This window comes from Panulirus ornatus, chromosome 32 (assembly GCF_036320965.1).
Source record: "Panulirus ornatus isolate Po-2019 chromosome 32, ASM3632096v1, whole genome shotgun sequence".
NCBI classification, from domain to species: domain Eukaryota; kingdom Metazoa; phylum Arthropoda; class Malacostraca; order Decapoda; family Palinuridae; genus Panulirus; species Panulirus ornatus.
The window spans coordinates 28,198,383-28,216,876 of record NC_092255.1 but is presented as its reverse complement, the minus strand read 5'-3'; the positions used below and the strand labels follow the sequence as shown (position 1 = coordinate 28,216,876).

Below are 18,494 nucleotides of genomic sequence, written 5' to 3'. Positions count from 1 at the left end.
ACACTAACTTATGCACGACAAATATTACTCTCCCTTACATTACACTAAGAAACTAAAGGGTACTTCACTAATTAAAGAATACTTCACTAATATAATTAAAGGGTACTTCACTAATATAATTAAAGAATACTTCACTAATATCATTAAAGGGTACTTCACTAATATAATCAAAGGGTACTTCACTAATATAATTAAAGGGTACTACACTAATATAATCAAAGGGTACTTCACTAATATAATTAAAGGGTACTACACTAATATAATCAAAGGGTACTTCACTAATATAATTAGAGGGTACTTCACTAATATAATTAAAGAATACTTCACTAATATCATTAAAGGGTACTACACTAATATAATCAAAGGGTACTTCACTAATATAATTAAAGGGTACTACACTAATATAATCAAAGGGTACTTCACTAATATAATTAAAGGGTACTACACTAATATAATCAAAGGGTACTTCACTAATATAATTAAAGGGTACTACACTAATATAATCAAAGGGTACTTCACTAATATAATTAGAGGGTACTTCACTAATATAATTAAAGAATACTTCACTAATATCATTAAAGGGTACTACACTAATATAATCAAAGGGTACTTCACTAATATAATTAAAGGGTACTACACTAATATAATCAAAGGGTACTTCACTAATATAATTAAAGGGTACTACTTTAATATAATCAAAGGGTACTTCACTAATATAATTAGAGGGTACTTCACTAATATAATTACTAGCAGGTGTTCTACAATTATCCCACAGACTAAATGTTTAACAAAGCGCATTCGACAGGGTACAGTATTATATAACACAGCTAGAAGAGCATTATCCTCTAGTATACATGTTGACCAACGTTCAAGAAAGAGGGAGGGAGGGAGGGAGGGAGGGAGAGTATTGTATGTTAATTAATGTTACATTAACTGATGTAGTCCTTAACATAACAGCAATCCATATTATCAGTTCCAATATGAGTTTGTCAACATTTTTCCTATATTTTGGAGGGTCCATTTGCACCGAGACATCATGTACCGAGCCTGCGATCATGTGTATACCATCAAACACTTACACTTATACAATGTCATATCCACGATCCCGGTCTCGCTAAGTAGCGCCGCCACTACCACATGACGATTCTACAATGTGCCAAATTCTCGCTCGTCTCCTCTGTTCCTGGTTATTATACAGGAGGGGAGGACTTTCAGCCTAGCACTCCCGCCCTTCCTAGTGGTGTTCTAGGAGATGCAGGAAGTCATCATGTCTCTCCCCTGTCCCTAACAACTTCTGACTAATGAAACATTAAGCAACGTAGGAAAAGTTTCACATTCCCATTTCTGAAGTCTTGCGTAATACTGGCATGTCTACAGACATGTGTCTTAATGTAATCATCAGCTGTATTTGTCCTTATCTATATGTCTGTAATGCTGTCTGTCATGATGTGTATCTCTGTAAATCTGTGTACCATATTGAGAGGCAGCGTGATTGGCTGGCATCAATAGTGAACTTGTACCAAGATGTAGCAGCAGCTGCCACTGTGTGTGTGTGTGTGTGTGTGTGTGTGTGTGTGTGTGTGTGTGTGTGTGTACTGTTGTGAAATGTGTGTCTCCCTGGCTGATACAACCATAGGCTCTGTCAGCCACCATCATAGGCGCTCACCATAACCACTGTATACTGACGAGAGAGAGAGAGAGAGAGAGAGAGAGAGAGAGAGAGAGAGAGAGAGAGAGAGAGAGAGAGAGAGAGAGAGAGAGAGAGAGAGAGAGAGAGAGAGAGAGAGAGAGAGAGAGAGAGAGAATCATTATGATAAATCCGGATTCGTAATTCTTCGTTCCTGGAATAGGTGGGTGTGGGGCTGTGTAGGTGCCTCAGTTGTTGGCCTTCGTTGGTGTTGCGGGGATGTGTGTTCTTGTATACACTGTGTACCGGAGATGGCACATGCCCTACTCATGGCCATAACGGAGAAAAGAAAAATCATCTAGAAATTGACTGAGATCAATTATAGCTGTCTGGGTGTTAGTAAAGCTGACTATAAAGATGGAAAGGTCGCAGGAAGAACATGGCATACCTTCGATATTCCATGAAACGAGAAGGCATTATACCGGTCAATGCTGGTCTGGTTGGTCTTCACATATAATGTAAAGGATGGAACATGCCAGGGGTTCAGGTCGTACTGGCAGGGACACACAGTGGCAGAGATAATACATGCTCGACAAGGAAAAGGCAACTACATCACGGAGGATGGGTACAGATGGTACTAACTGGAGCCAGCATGACCGACACCCAGACCTACTGACTGTCTACCTCCTCCCTCAGTACCGTGCACAAGCGTGTTCACACTTGGGTTAAGTCTAGCTGGCGTGAGGGTTCAGTTCTGAGGCAAGATATGATATGCGGTCATGATGTACCTTCCTGTGCATAATGACTAACCTCACCAAAACAAGGCTTACCCTCTCCTACATTTGATGCCTCAGAGGCGAGATCTGTCATCATCTTATCTCCTGCTTGTGTTGCTGCCTACTTTCTGCCTGTCAATACAATTTCCGATCATCTGATTATCATAAAGCTCCACATGAGATAAAGATGTAATATCTTGCATGTCACTCACATAAAAAACCAAACCTATTATTAATATGAGCAGGTGAGCGTTTCATGAGCGAATGTCTATTACCACATAGATCTTAAACAAAGTAACAAGCCAGTAATGACCCAGGAGTACCATGTCTAACTCGTATGAGGAAGCTGAGCTGTCATTATAAGTTGGTGTAGCCACAGTCAAGTGTGAAGTGGATCTGATAAGAGTGTAGGGCTTGTGGCTTGGTGATGACAGGCAAGTGATGAGACAACAAATGATGCTTTCCATCATAATGTCTTCTACCTCCACATCACCACGCATTACAACCCACTTCTTTCTATAAAAAAAAAAAAAAAATATTTTTCCATTTCTAAAAAGAAAAATATTTTTCAATTTCTATAGTAATGATCTTACTATAAAACGTAAAATAATGGAAGATATGACCGATATAATAGTAAGTTGCTGCGCCATAAGAGATCTTACTGCTCAAACATGTGATTATCTTTGGTAACATCCAGCCTCGGCCAACTGTGTGGCAGAATCATGAAACATTATCATACCGTAAATAACCGACCAGGTGTGCGACCGTAGGTGATCCACGTGCAGGGACCAGGTGTGCGACCGTAGGTGATCCACGTGCAGGGACCAGGTGTGCGACCGTAGGTGATCCACGTGCAGGGACCAGGTGTGCGACCGTAGGTGAACCACGTGCAGGGACCAGGTGTGCGACCGTAGGTGATCCACGTGCAGGGACCAGGTGTGCGACCGTAGGTGAACCACGTGCAGGGACCAGGTGTGCGACCGTAGGTGATCCACGTGCAGGGACCAGGTGTGCGACCGTAGGTGATCCACGTGCAGGGACCAGGTGTGCGACCGTAGGTGATCCACGTGCAGGGACCAGGTGTGCGACCGTAGGTGATCCACGTGCAGGGACCAGGTGTGCGACCATAGGTGATCCACGTGCAGGGACCAGGCGTAACAAGCCAAGCTCCATGTTATCAGCACAGGTGACGAGGAAGTAACGTACCCGTGGAGCCAGTGGTCTGGCTAATGTACCGTACATGAGGAAGATATCATAACTTACCTCATCACCTGACCAACCTTACATACCTGGCTGTTCACCACACCACCACCACCACCTCACTTTACCTCCACACATGCTGCACACCATCAACATCAGGGATTCAAACTGAAGTCACCAATACTTGTGGTGGATGACGCCATCAATGTACAACTTGGCACACCTACGCCCACATGAACACATCCTGCCAGCCAACCATCCATTACCCCCCACCATCTAGGATGAACCTTGCCAACCATGCACCTCCCCCACTTGTGTTACCGCCGTAAACAGTGATGAAGCTTCCGTTGCTTGCTCATGCCAACAGCCTTCATGACCATTCCTGTTGCCACCTCAACTTCAACTGATGTTGTTGGTAATTATTACTGCTGCTAACGACCACTTCTGCTCCCCAAGATAACACAAAACTCTGATCCCACTCTGACTTATCTCTTAACCCCCTCCCCCCCCCCCGTCCTTCGCCATGAAACATAGGAGAGCAACACCATCATGCTTGTAAACTGCTCCTTTGTCACGTGCTCTCTCTCTCTCTCTCTCTCTCTATATATATATATATATATATATTTATATATATATATATATATATATATATATATATATAGAGAGAGAGAGAGAGAGAGAGAGAGAGAGAGAGAGAGAGAGAGAGAGAGAGATTGGAAAGGATCACAATTTTGCGCGTGATCAAGTATATTCCTATTAGTCCATGGGGAAAATGAAACACATTAAGTTCCCAAGTGCACTTTCGCGTAATAATCATATCATAAGGGGAGACATAAGAGAGAAATATAAGTCAGTTGATATACAACGTAGAGACGCCATTTGGTAAACATGCGAGTGTCCAAGACAGACAACGAGCATTAATAAACTTATTATGTGGACAAGAAGGTGAATTGTTTACAATTTTTACCAACAATAAAGTTATCTAATTCGTATAGACCATCACTAATATTAAGATTATAATTCTTTGTGTATTCAATAATAGAAGATTCAATGATATTTCTCGTGGTAAAAGAGTTAAAGTTAATAATTGAGATGGCATACTCCATTCAATACAATGATCATAGTTTTTAACGTGATTAAACAAGGCATTTGATTCTTGTCCCATTCTTATACTATATTTGTTGCTTAAGTCTAACAGAAAGATCCTTACCAGTCTGCCCATCATAAAACTCATCACAATTTCTACATGGCACTTTACAGATGCACCCAGGAGAATTTTCTGATGAGTTCCTGGTTAAGATATTCTTTATAGTATTATTGTTGCTGAAGGCAACATTTACATTAAAGGATTTAAGCAACATGGGAAATAAAGTAAAATCATCATCAGAAGGGAGAACTAAAAGATTCTTGGTGTCAGTGGACGGTTTGGGTTCAACTCCCATCGACACCATTGGCCTATTCATACTGGATAACCTTATTGTTGATAAAATTTGTAAACAACTCACCTTTCTGTCCACATAATAAGTTTATGAACGCTCGTTGTCTGTCTTGGACAATCGCATGTTTACCAAATGGCGTCCTTGCTTCGTCTCTTCGTTGTACATCAATTGACAGTTATATCTCTCTCTTGTGCCTCCCCTGATGTGATTATTACACGAAAGTGCACTTGGGAACTTATCGTGTTTCATTTTCCCCGTGGACTCATAGGAATATACTCGATCACGCGTAAAATTGTGATGCTTTCCAATATAGGTATAAATTATATATATATATATATATATATATATATATATATATATATAAATTTTTTTTTTTTTTTTTTTTTTTTTTATACTTTGTCGCTGTCTCCCGCGTTTGCGAGGTAGCGCAAGGAAACAGACGAAAGAAATGGCCCAACCCCCCCCCCCCATACACATGTACATACACACGTCCACACACGCAAATATACATACCTACACACCTTTCCATGGTTTACCCCAGACGCTTCACATGCCCTGATTCACTCCACTGACAGCACGTCAACCCCTGTATACCACATCGCTCCAATTCACTCTATTCCTTGCCCTCCTTACACCCTCCTGCATGTTCAGGCCCCGATCACACAAAATCTTTTTCACTCCATCTTTCCACCTCCAATTTGGTCTCCCTCTTCTCCTCGTTCCCTCCACCTCCGACACATATATATATATATATATATATATATATATATATATATATATATATATATATATATATATATATGGTGACCGGACTGCATCAATTTCTGGTCACACCGGAGGTTATAATAATGAGTGTGTAGGAGAGGTTGTCTCTGTGGAGAAATGGTTAGTAACGTCAATCTATAAAAGTCTCTCATTTCTCTACTTCATCTTAACGTTCAGTCACTTGTTTAATTTTCTGACAGCGAGAAGCACAAAGATGTATCATGACACTACTAAAATAACACAGCTAACAATAGACCTCCGCCCCCGCTCTAAACTGACGAGAATAAAGAGCTAACAATAGTCGGGATCAGCAACAACAAGTGGACTGAGCCACTTAACAAAGGTGTTTGCCAGTTTGTGTTTGTTTACTTGCCGGGTAAGGTGGACAATAGTACAGTGCATCCTGCCTCTCACACTTCACTGTAACTCACTCAGTAATATAAACTACGCTATATGGAACAACTAATGGTCACTCACTCTTCTTGAGCTACAGTTCCAGATCAACTTGTGCACCACATGAAGCCCGGGTTGCTCAGCCAGGCCCTCAACACACATCATACTTTACACATGATATGATCACACCCTAGTACGTCTTACCCCATCAACATAACTACTGCTCACGTTCATACGGCCAGAGCACAACAACGTCGTGACGAAAACAATCATAAAAAATATAACAAATATATACATATGGCACTATTTGGATTACAGAAAACGGGATGAATTATCTGCTGCAGGGGTAGCGTTCAAGTAACGATCGTTGATTTATCTCCTCATATTAACAACGCGTAATGCCATGCACCAGCATCACCACCCATGGTCAACCCATGCACCAGCATCTCCACCCATGATCAACCCATGCACCAGCATCACCACCCATGGTCAACCCATGCACCAGATCATCACCCATGGTCAACCCATGCACCAGCATCACCACCCATGGTCAACCCATGCACCAGCATCACCACCCATGGTCAACCCATGCACCAGCATCACCACCCATGGTCAACCCATGCACCAGCATCACCACCCATGATCAACCCATGCACCAGCATCACCACCCATGGACAACCCATGCACCAGCATCACCACCCATGGTCAACCCATGCACCAGCATCACCACCCATGATCAACCCATGCACCAGCATCACCACCCATGGTCAACCCATGCACCAGCATCATCACCCATGGTCAACCCATGCACCAGATCATCACCCATGGTCAACCCATGCACCAGATCACCACCCATGGTCAACCCATGCACCAGCATCACCACCCATGATCAACCCATGCACCAGCATCACCACCCATGATCAACCCATGCACCAGCATCACCACCCATGATCAACCCATGCACCAGCATCACCACCCATGATCAACCCATGCACCAGATCACCACCCATGATCAACCCATGCACCAGATCACCACCCATGATCAACCCATGCACCAGCATCACCACCCATGATCAACCCATGCACCAGCATCACCACCCATGATCAACCCATGCACCAGCATCACCACCCATGATCAACCCATGCACCAGCATCACCACCCATGATCAACCCATGCACCAGATCACTACCCATGATCAACCCATGCACCAGCATCACCACCCATGATCAACCCATGCACCAGCATCACACCCATGATCAACCCATGCACCAGCATCATCACCCATGGTCAACCCATGCACCAGATCACCACCCATGATCAACCCATGCACCAGCATCATCACCCATGATCAACCCATGCACCAGATCACCACCCATGGTCAACCCATGCACCAGCATCACCACCCATGATCAACCCATGCACCAGATCACCACCCATGATCAACCCATGCACCAGCATCACCACCCATGATCAACCCATGCACCAGCATCACCACCCATGATCAACCCATGCACCAGCATCACCACCCATGATCAACCCATGCACCAGCATCACCACCCATGATCAACCCATGCACCAGCATCACCACCCATGATCAACCCATGCACCAGCATCACCACCCATGATCAACCCATGCACCAGCATCACCACCCATGATCAACCCATGCACCAGATCACCACCCATGATCAACCCATGCACCAGCATCACCACCCATGATCAACCCATGCACCAGATCACCACCCATGATCAACCCATGCACCAGATCACCACCCATGATCAACCCATGCACCAGCATCATCACCCATGATCAACCCATGCACCAGATCACCACCCATGGTCAACCCATGCACGAGATCACTACCCATGATCAACCCATGCACCAGATCATCACCACCCATGATCAACCCATGCACGAGATCACTACCCATGATCAACCCATGCACCAGATCATCACCACCCATGATCAACCCATGCACCAGCATCATCACCCATGATCAACCCATGCACCAGATCACCACCCATGGTCAACCCATGCACCAGCATCACCACCCATGATCAACCCATGCACGAGATCACTACCCATGATCAACCCATGCACCAGATCATCACCCATGATCAACCCATGCACGAGATCACTATCCATGATCAACCCATGCACCAGATCATCACCCATGATCAACCCATGCACCAGATCACCACCCATGATCAACCCATGCACCAGCATCATCACCCATGATCAACCCATGCACCAGATCATCACCCATGATCAACCCATGCACCAGCAGCACAATCCACATACATTCAGCCAGGTTAGCTCCACATGTACCTGGGATTTTCAGTTTGAAAATCTAGCTACGATTTTATCATTTGTCATCCTGCTTCCTATACACGTGCTGCACACACCAAGCACACAACTACACACAACTCTTCTGCCTAAGTTATACTTACAAGATAATTTGATGATACAGAAATGAAACTAATAGAAATGATCAAAAATTCCAAATTATTAAAATAATTTTGGTGTGTGTGTGTGTGTGTGTGTGTGTGTGTGTGTGTGACATACACCATAAATCAAACGTTTTCAGAACGTTTGCCATGGTCTAACCTTGACATTTCTTTTAATCAGCCATGTGTCCTGGTGTGCCACATGGGAAGGCAGCCAGCTGTGGTGTGGAGGTAGGTTTGGGCAGGGCGCCAGAGCAGCAGCAGCAGCACTGGTTGGCACAGGTGGCGGTGCTCCTCCTGCCTTCACCCAACCCAACCCTCTGGTCTGGTCTGGCCCATCATACCAACCCAGCAACTCCTTCTTCATGCCCAACTTGTCGAACGCTCATCTTCCTCCTACATCAACTGTAACTGTCGTGCCTCCTGATTTAGATGTGGCCGTTCTTACTGATGCTCCTGCTGCAGGTGTGGCCGTTCTTACTGCCTCTCCTGCTGCAGGTGTGGCCGTTCTTACAACTGCTCCTGCTGCAGGTGTGGCTGTTCTTACTGCTGCTCCTGCTGCAGGTGTGGCCGTTCTTACTGCTGCTCCTGCTGCAGGTGTGGCCGTTCTTACAACTGCTCCTGCTGCAGGTGTGGCTGTTCTTACTGCTGCTCCTGCTGCAGGTGTGGCCGTTCTTACTGCTGCTCCTGCTGCAGGTGTGGCCGTTCTTACAACTCCTCCTGCTGCAGGTGTGGCCGTTCTTACTGCTGCTCCTGCTGCAGGTGTGGCCGTTCTTACTGCTGCTCCTGCTGCAGGTGTGGCCGTTCTTACAACTCCTCCTGCTGCAGGTGTGGCCGTTCTTAATGCTGCTCCTGCTGCAGGTGTGGCCGTTCTTACTGCTGCTCCTGCTGCAGGTGTGGCCGTTCTTACAACTCCTCCTGCTGCAGGTGTGGCCGTTCTTACAACTGCTCCTGCTGCAGGTGTGGCTGTTCTTACTGCTGCTCCTGCTACTGATTGTCTTGGACAATCGCATGTTTACCAAATGGCGTCCTAGCTTCGTCTCTTCGATTATATCAACTGACTTATATTTCTCTCATGTGTCTCCCCTGATGATGTGATTATTACACGAAAGTGCACTTGGGAACTTATCGTGTTTCATTTTCCCCGTGGACTCATAGGAATATATTTTTTATTTTCTTTTTTTATTATACTTTGTCGCTGTCTCCCGCGTTTGCGAGGTAGCGCAAGGAAACAGACGAAAGCAATGGCCCACCCCCCCCCCCCATACACATGTATATACATACGTCCACACACGCAAATATACATACCTACACAGCTTTCCATGGTTTACCCCAGACGCTTCACATGCCTTGATTCAATCCACTGACAGCACGTCAACCCCGGTATACCACATCGTTCCAATTCACTCTATTCCTTGCCCTCCTTTCACCCTCCTGCATGTTCAGGCCCCGATCACACAAAATCTTTTTCACTCCATCTTTCCACCTCCAATTTGGTGTCCCTCTTCTCCTCGTTCCCTCCACCTCCGACACATATATCCTCTTGGTCAATCTTTCCTCACTCATTCTCTCCATGTGCCCAAACCACTTCAAAACACCCTCTTCTGCTCTCTCAACCACGCTCTTTTTATTTCCACACATCTCTCTTACCCTTACGTTACTCACTCGATCAAACCACCTCATACCACACATTGTCCTCAAACATCTCATTTCCAGCACATCCACCCTCCTGCGCACAACTCTATCCATAGCCCACGCCTCGCAACCATACAACATTGTTGGAACCACTATTCCTTCAAACATACCCATTTTTGCTTTCCGAGATAATGTTCTCGACTTCCACACATTCCATATATATATATATATATATATATATATATATATATATATATATATATATATATGTATAAATTTATTCGGTGTCGCCTGCGTTTGCGAGGAAGCGCTAAGGGCTGATAAAGAAATGGCCTCATTCGCTCACACTCATTCTCTAGCTGTCCTACGTAATGCACCAAAATCCATGTACTTTGAATAAATTGCTACTAGAACAGCAACATTCTAAATACGACGTCATGCTGTGTGGATCATCATGAGAAAAGAATACGTAACACATAGTAACAGCACGATGACATCATTCCTTATTTCTGTATGGAGAAAAATGTTGAAATTGACAATGAACTGAAAAATATCTTTGACCAGTCAGCTGAGCCGAACCAGCAAACGTTGCTTACCAGAGGAATCCGCCGCTTGTCCAGGTTAAGGTAGGGAGGGGAGCCTGGCAACAAGACCCTGGGGGGTACACCGGACGAGGTAGGAGCCGGCCATACACACCATAAGGGCCACAATAGCCTGGAATGTTAAGCAAATGAAGCCACTTGATCCCCATGCATGAACCAAGTACCCCGTGACGTCACGGCGGACACACGCATCACCAACCGTCGCCATCGTGCAACATTATGACCGCTAACTTGAATGTTTAACTTTGTAGCATCATCTGAATGATCTTACCGTGCGTTACACTATACAGATGTGAGGTAACCTGCTGGTGCAGAGGTACGGTACAGCAACCACCTGCCACGAACTCTTGATGACACATCGTTGTGGTGGTGATGAGTGACTGGCTGGCTACTGTGCCAGGCTAGGCTAGGAGATGCCCAGCCACACTTCACACCCACAACCACACACACACACACACACACACACACAGACTGCCTCATACCCATACACACGAGTACAGCTTCACAGCACATCTCAATGTTTCGTGTATCCATAACATTTCTTTCATATGTGATCAGATGTAAGTATAAAGTAAGATCATGCAGTTCAGCCTCCAGCTTCTGTGCCATAATTGTGTCTCGACCAGACCCGTGACCCGTGATAATGTAGTCAAGGATAAACCTAGCCCATTCCCCAACCTCGTCCCGCCCACACTTAAATCCTGCCCGTAAATCCGGGTACACCCGCCTATCCACTACCCACAAACCCGACAATCTCAGCCCATCCACAACCCAAAGTCCGCAAGGCTTTGGCGTTGCCACAGTGCACGCCCGCCCCTCTCTCCTCCCGCCCACACTCTTGCTAGGTCCCATCCCTGTCTACCCACAAGACCAGCAAGCTACATCCTCTGACCAGCAATAACTGCTCCTGCCACATCGGATTTCCTATGTTGAAGATAACCTGGGGGAACTGTGATCGCGGCTCGTGTCTTGCTGATATCCCAGCGCTGCCAGACGCTCACCTGTCTACCCACCAACTTCTCTCCAACATATCACACGCACACATCTCATTAACCTCATACACATAGGTGCTGTGATGCTGGTGCATGGGTATGATGGACTTCAACCTCATGAACATAAAAGTCCGACTCTTGGATATGATGGCCTGGTCTTCATGAACATAAAGGCATCGTAGCCTGGTCTTCAACCTGAACCTTCTGGTCAAGCTGATGGTCATTCGATAAACTTCGGCATCAAAGGTTACTAACAAAAGCTAAGTCACAATGCCTAGATGGCGTTGTACTTTAATACATAGGAAACTGATGGTCCAGGCTCTGAATGGTTAAGTGTAGTGTGGTGTGCTACAGGGATCAAACTTGGAACCGGTTATCTTTCTCTTTGAAAAATCTCTGAATTCTTACTCCAACCACCATAATGCAAGAATTTCTGTTCTCCTTCACTATCACCAAGTGTCGTCAGGAACCAATCGTCTTTTGGTGTTTGAATTCACTGGTACTTGTCGTACCACGGTGATCTAGTCAGGCTTGCCAGGAAGAGTAATCAAAACTTTGAGATTTGACTTCTTTCTTTGCTGAACTACCAATCTGATACTGTGGTTTTTCCAGCACTTAAATGAAAACTTGTTAGCACTTACTCAACACTTCATTGCACCTGTTGACAATTTTCCAGCCATTACTAAAGACCTTCCAGCACTTACTGCAGCAAGTTTACCACTTGCTTACCAGTTTCCAGCAACTGCATAAGACTTTCAATCAACTGTTGTCAACTTTCAAGCACTTGGGGAAAACTTTCCTTCGCCTAATGAAAACTTACCAACCTTAGGTAGTGAAGACTTAGTACCTTAGGCACTGAAGACTTCCAGCACTTAGTGAGAACACCTACTGAGGATTTTCTATCACTTCGTGAGGACTTTCGAACACTTATTGAAGACTAGTCTTAAGATCACTTCGTGAAGACTTCCCAGCACATACTGAGGACTTCCTAGTCATCTGGCAGCAATGGCTACGTTACCTGATGAGGGGCATCAACGGTAAGACTTATCTCTTAATGTGAACGCCAAAAAAGAGAGAAAATATAAACAGAGCGGTTACACATGCACGTGTTGGAGGGTGGTCACACATGCACGTGTTGGAGGGTGGTCACACATGCACGTGTTGGAGGGGGGTCACACATGCACGTGTTGGAGAGGTAGCGTCTTATTTGTAGACAATAATATTAAGAACACATCTGGCATTGATGGTCTTCGGTCACAGTGGATGACGGTGGCAGCGTATCTGTGCTACGGACGACCGTACAAAATTGTTTGCTTTATTCTTGGTCATCACAACACTAGCCAGTGCTGTGTCATCTACATTCAAATGGTCACACAAGTTTTGTGTGGCAGTAAAGTGTGCAGCGTGTACATCAACTTGTGTTCTGAGGCAAGTCATAGCATAGTTCTGCCTTGGCTCTGAGGTGCGAGTTAGTGTACGGCATATGAGGTCAGTATATGACATGGATGCGAGTCACTGTAAGTTCTAGGTATATCGAAGGTGACTGTATGTTCTAGGGTGCAACTGTACGCTTCAGAGCAAGTCAGTAAGATAAAGGTAAGTGCACGATGTAGGCCTGGGCACACCTACGGTTAATGTTCGGGGTAGGTCGCCAGCCAGGCACCTCTACTCTCACCTTCCTATTTGGTCTACTTTTGCACCTCTGAGGAACTTATCTACCATCCAAACATACAACTTTGGCCATATCCAACAACTCGACTACTCACGCCATTCGAAGTTCAGTTAGCTACTCTTTATCTCCATCTACTTTATTCAATTACCTTCAACCTTACGTAGCCACCTGCTTCCTATTTAGCCAATTCACTCAACCATCAACATTACTTGCATGACTTCATTACATTTCATTCTGACCTAAAGTTCCTCCAAGTAACCACACATCCTGTCATCACACCACTTCTCCTAGCTCCTATCTAAGAACCGATGATTTCTACCCTATTCTGCCATGTACATGAACCACATTTTCCCTTCAATATCATCAAGACAATATTGACTTCAGAACATCATAAGAAGAGAGAATGATTCCTTCCTGTTAACGTGCACCTCATCTAGTTCCCGCTTGCATCAGCTAAACCTGATCTAGTCAACATGGTTTCCGGTCCTCTTATCTGAGACCTTATCACCTTCACATCCCCGGACAGACAACTGTGACAACCAGTAGGGTGAGGGGACTCTTACTGGTCACACACACACACACACACACACACCCTCTTAACCTGATCTTCAACCTATCATTCATAACCTGATCTTCAACCTATCATTCATAACCTGATCTTCAACCTATCATTCATAACCTGATCTTCAACCTATCATTCATAACCTGATCTTCAACCTATCATTCATAACCTGATCTTCAACCTATCATTCATAATGATGACCATGATGATGACCATGATGATGATGATGATGATGACCATGATGATGATGATGATGATGACCATGATGATGATGATGATGACCATGATGATGATGATGATGATGACCATGATGATGACCATGATGATGATGATGATGACCATGATGATGATGATGATGATGATGACCATGATGATGATGACCATGATGATGATGATGATGATGATGATGATGATGACCATGATGATGATGATGATGATGATGATGACCATGATGATGATGATGATCATGATGATGATGATGATGATGATGATGATGATGATGATGACCATGATGATGATGATGACCATGATGATGATGATGATGATGATGACCATGATGATGATGACCATGATGATGATGATGACCATGATGATGATGATGATGATGACCATGATGATGATGATGATGATAGAGTCTTGAAGATGGAATTACTATTTATTTACCAATCTTTTAATGCAGTTTGTGCTGGAAGGAGCTGTAGCATGTGTTATGGTAGGGCGAGGCATTACTAGCGGTACAGCTATACTTGACTCTAAGATTTGTTGATACTGATGCTACTCAAGGCCCACAGTGTCGAGCATACCGGTCCATAAGCTTCTTAACTCCAGCTTATCTGTAGCGGGGCACGTACACGGCTCAGCCATACCTTGACAGCCAGGCAGAGGTTAATTACCTTGGCTCTAGGCTGGCGGGGAGTGCAGGTGACGGGGAGACGACACAGTTGGGGAGGGGAGATGGTAGACGAAGTGACGAAGAGAGAAATGGTTAAAACTGTGCACTAGGGAGGAGGTAGCCATGATAGGAAAGGAGGAGACAAAGGACTGGGAAAGGAAGAGAGATGAGGTGGCCAGTGTAGGAGTCGGGAGAGGAGAGTGTGGAGGGAGGGAGGCCGTGGTGCAGTAAGGGACACGACGGCCACAGATAAACTTACCTCACCATAACTTGCTTTTGTTTATATACGACCAAAGATTGATGGCTGGCTGGAGGGCAGAGGACGAGTGTGTGTGTGTGTGTGTGGGGGGGGGGGGGGGGGATACAAAGAGAAAAACAGAGGAATTGGTAGGCTCAGTTGTCTATATGAGGACATGTCACATAAGAAAGATAAACATTAGGTGACGTCTAGTGAGAAACGTGACACAGACAGACACAGAGCATCTACCGACGTACCCAAACCTAGGATGATATTTATCTGTAAGAAAGGACAGAGGGCGGAGCTTACCCGACTTACTGCTTGATAGACAATTTTTTTTCTTTCTCCCGCTTTGCACATTACATAATCATTAATCCTGGTTTTCACCAAACTGTTTTCAACTAGTTATCAAGTTTTATGTGTTTCAGTAGTTGTCATATGGAAGTTTATTATTTCGCTTGTTAATACAAAGAATAATCTTTATATCTTACGTGAAGACGTCTCAACAAACTTCATGGAGGTGAAGAATGTGAGGAGAAAATGAGAACGAAGGTTGGCATCAGTGGAGAGTAGATAGGGAAGTGGAAACAAAGCGGAGACGAGTGAGTGTTTTGAAGGAATGTTGAATGTGTTAGACAAAAAGGAAGGTTTTTAGTTGTAAATATAAAGTACGTATCCTTTACATGCTACCCACAACTAGGTCTGCATAATTACTACAATGAGGAGAATCAAGAGCTATCAGACTTAACAACTTTTTGAATCTGAACTTAATACTTAACCCACTTCCCTTACGCCACAGTCGAAGTTCTATTTCCATTTTCTATATATATATTACTGGTTACTATTAGCCAAACCAGGTTATACTTAGCAACTTAACAATTTGCTGCCTCTTCAGATCACAGTGTGAATGTTAACAAGTCAAGGGTGGGTCGTTATGATGTTTCTTTCTCTCCTTATACTACTATACTTGGCATCTCTTGTCTTCAACAACAATTCGACCAATCTCTTATAAAAGGCAGATCTTCCACTAATTGTTAAACTCTTTATCTCCTCTTGTCTTCATACGTCTCAGTCTCTAGTCAAATTCATATGTCACTTAAGGTTTGACTTCTGGATTAACAAATTCAAATAACGCTAATATAAGGGAATACTTCACTTAATACCATTATCAATTTACGACTATTAAAAAATTTAACCAGTGACACGTTCAAGATAAGTCAAACAAGTCAGGCTATTCACGTCCCAGTGCCTGTAATGCCATGAAACAATGACATGTTGGCTCACTTTTACTGTTAATACAGCAAGGTATTGTAAACTAATGAACAGGGAGTCAGGTATCACTGGTACAAAGGGAAATTTTCAGGATATTTTATTACCACACATCTCTCTTACCCTTACATTACTTACTCCATCGAACCACCTCACACCACACACACACACACACACACACATATATATATATATATATATATATATATATATATATATATATATATATATATATATATATACATATATATATATATATATATATATATATATATATATATATATATATATATATATATATATATATATATATATATATATATATATATATAAATATACAACGTTACCTTAAGTATTATATCTAAGAATATACGTACATGTAATGCTACCTTGTTATGTATCAAATCTACGTCAATAAAGTTCTATCACATTTTCTGACGGCATCAGGCCTCTCTGGGTCACCTGGTCCACCTGTCAACCTCGTATGTCATGTACTGCATCCAGTGGTGGCGGTACACCTGTCCCAACCCAACCCTAGCCATGTAAGCTTCACCCAAGCAATGCTTTCCCTATTTGTCCCTGGACAAATGATAAACATTTACAGATGCCTGATATCGTAAAGACAAGGTTTACATGAGTGAGTGTACTGGCCTTTCTGGACAACAATGTCTTGGTTGCGTTTTAAAGCAATGTAAACTGTATTGCTGTCGAGGTGTTACATCTAGTGACGGAGGCAGCGTCGACCGAGGTACAAGGTCGCCTGGAACAAGGCTCGTGACCAAGTTTCATTACCTGCCCCTTCATCATGGCCACGTCTACATAACCTTACAACACCACAACCTTACAACACACACCACCACAACCTTACAACACACCACCACAACCTTACAACACACAACACCACAACCTTACAACACACCACCACAACCTTACAACACACAACACCACAACCTTACAACACACAACACCACAACCTTACAACACACAACACCACAACCTTACAACACACAACACCACAACCTTACAACACACAACACCACAACCTTACAACACACACCACCACAACCTTACAACACACACCACCACAACCTTACAACACACCACCACAACCTTACAACACACAACACCACAACCTTACAACACACACCACCACAACCTTACAACACACAACACCACAACCTTACAACACACACCACCACAACCTTACAACACACACCACCACAACCTTACAACACACACCACCACAACCTTACAACACACAACACCACAACCTTACAACACACCACCACAACCTTACAACACACACCACCACAACCTTACAACACACACCACCACAACCTTACAACACACACCACCACAACCTTACAACACACACCACCACAACCTTACAACACACACCACCACAACCTTACAACACACAACACCACAACCTTACAACACACACCACCACAACCTTACAACACACACCACCACAACCTTACAACACACACCACCACAACCTTACAACACACACCACCACAACCTTACAACACACACCACCACAACCTTACAACACACAACACCACAACCTTACAACACACAACACCACAACCTTACAACACACAACACCACAACCTTACAACACACAACACCACAACCTTACAACACACAACACCACAACCTTACAACACACAACACCACAACCTTACAACACACAACACCACAACCTTACAACACACAACACCACAACCTTACAACACACAACACCACAACCTTACAACACACAACACCACAACCTTACAACACACCACCACAACCTTACAACACACAACACCACAACCTTACAACACACAACACCACAACCTTACAACACACCACCACAACCTTACAACACACCACCACAACCTTACAACACACCACCACAACCTTACAACACAACACCACAACCTTACAACACAACACCACAACCTTACAACACACAACACCACAACCTTACAACACACCAC

General features: G+C 44.0%; 1 protein-coding gene across 1 annotated transcript in view; it reads right to left on the bottom strand.

Annotated features, from left to right (window-relative positions):
• Window positions 1-18,494, bottom strand: part of LOC139759278 (uncharacterized) — a 237,589-nt gene that overhangs the window by 191,040 nt on the left and 28,055 nt on the right. The gene's annotated exons all lie outside the window — the stretch shown is intronic.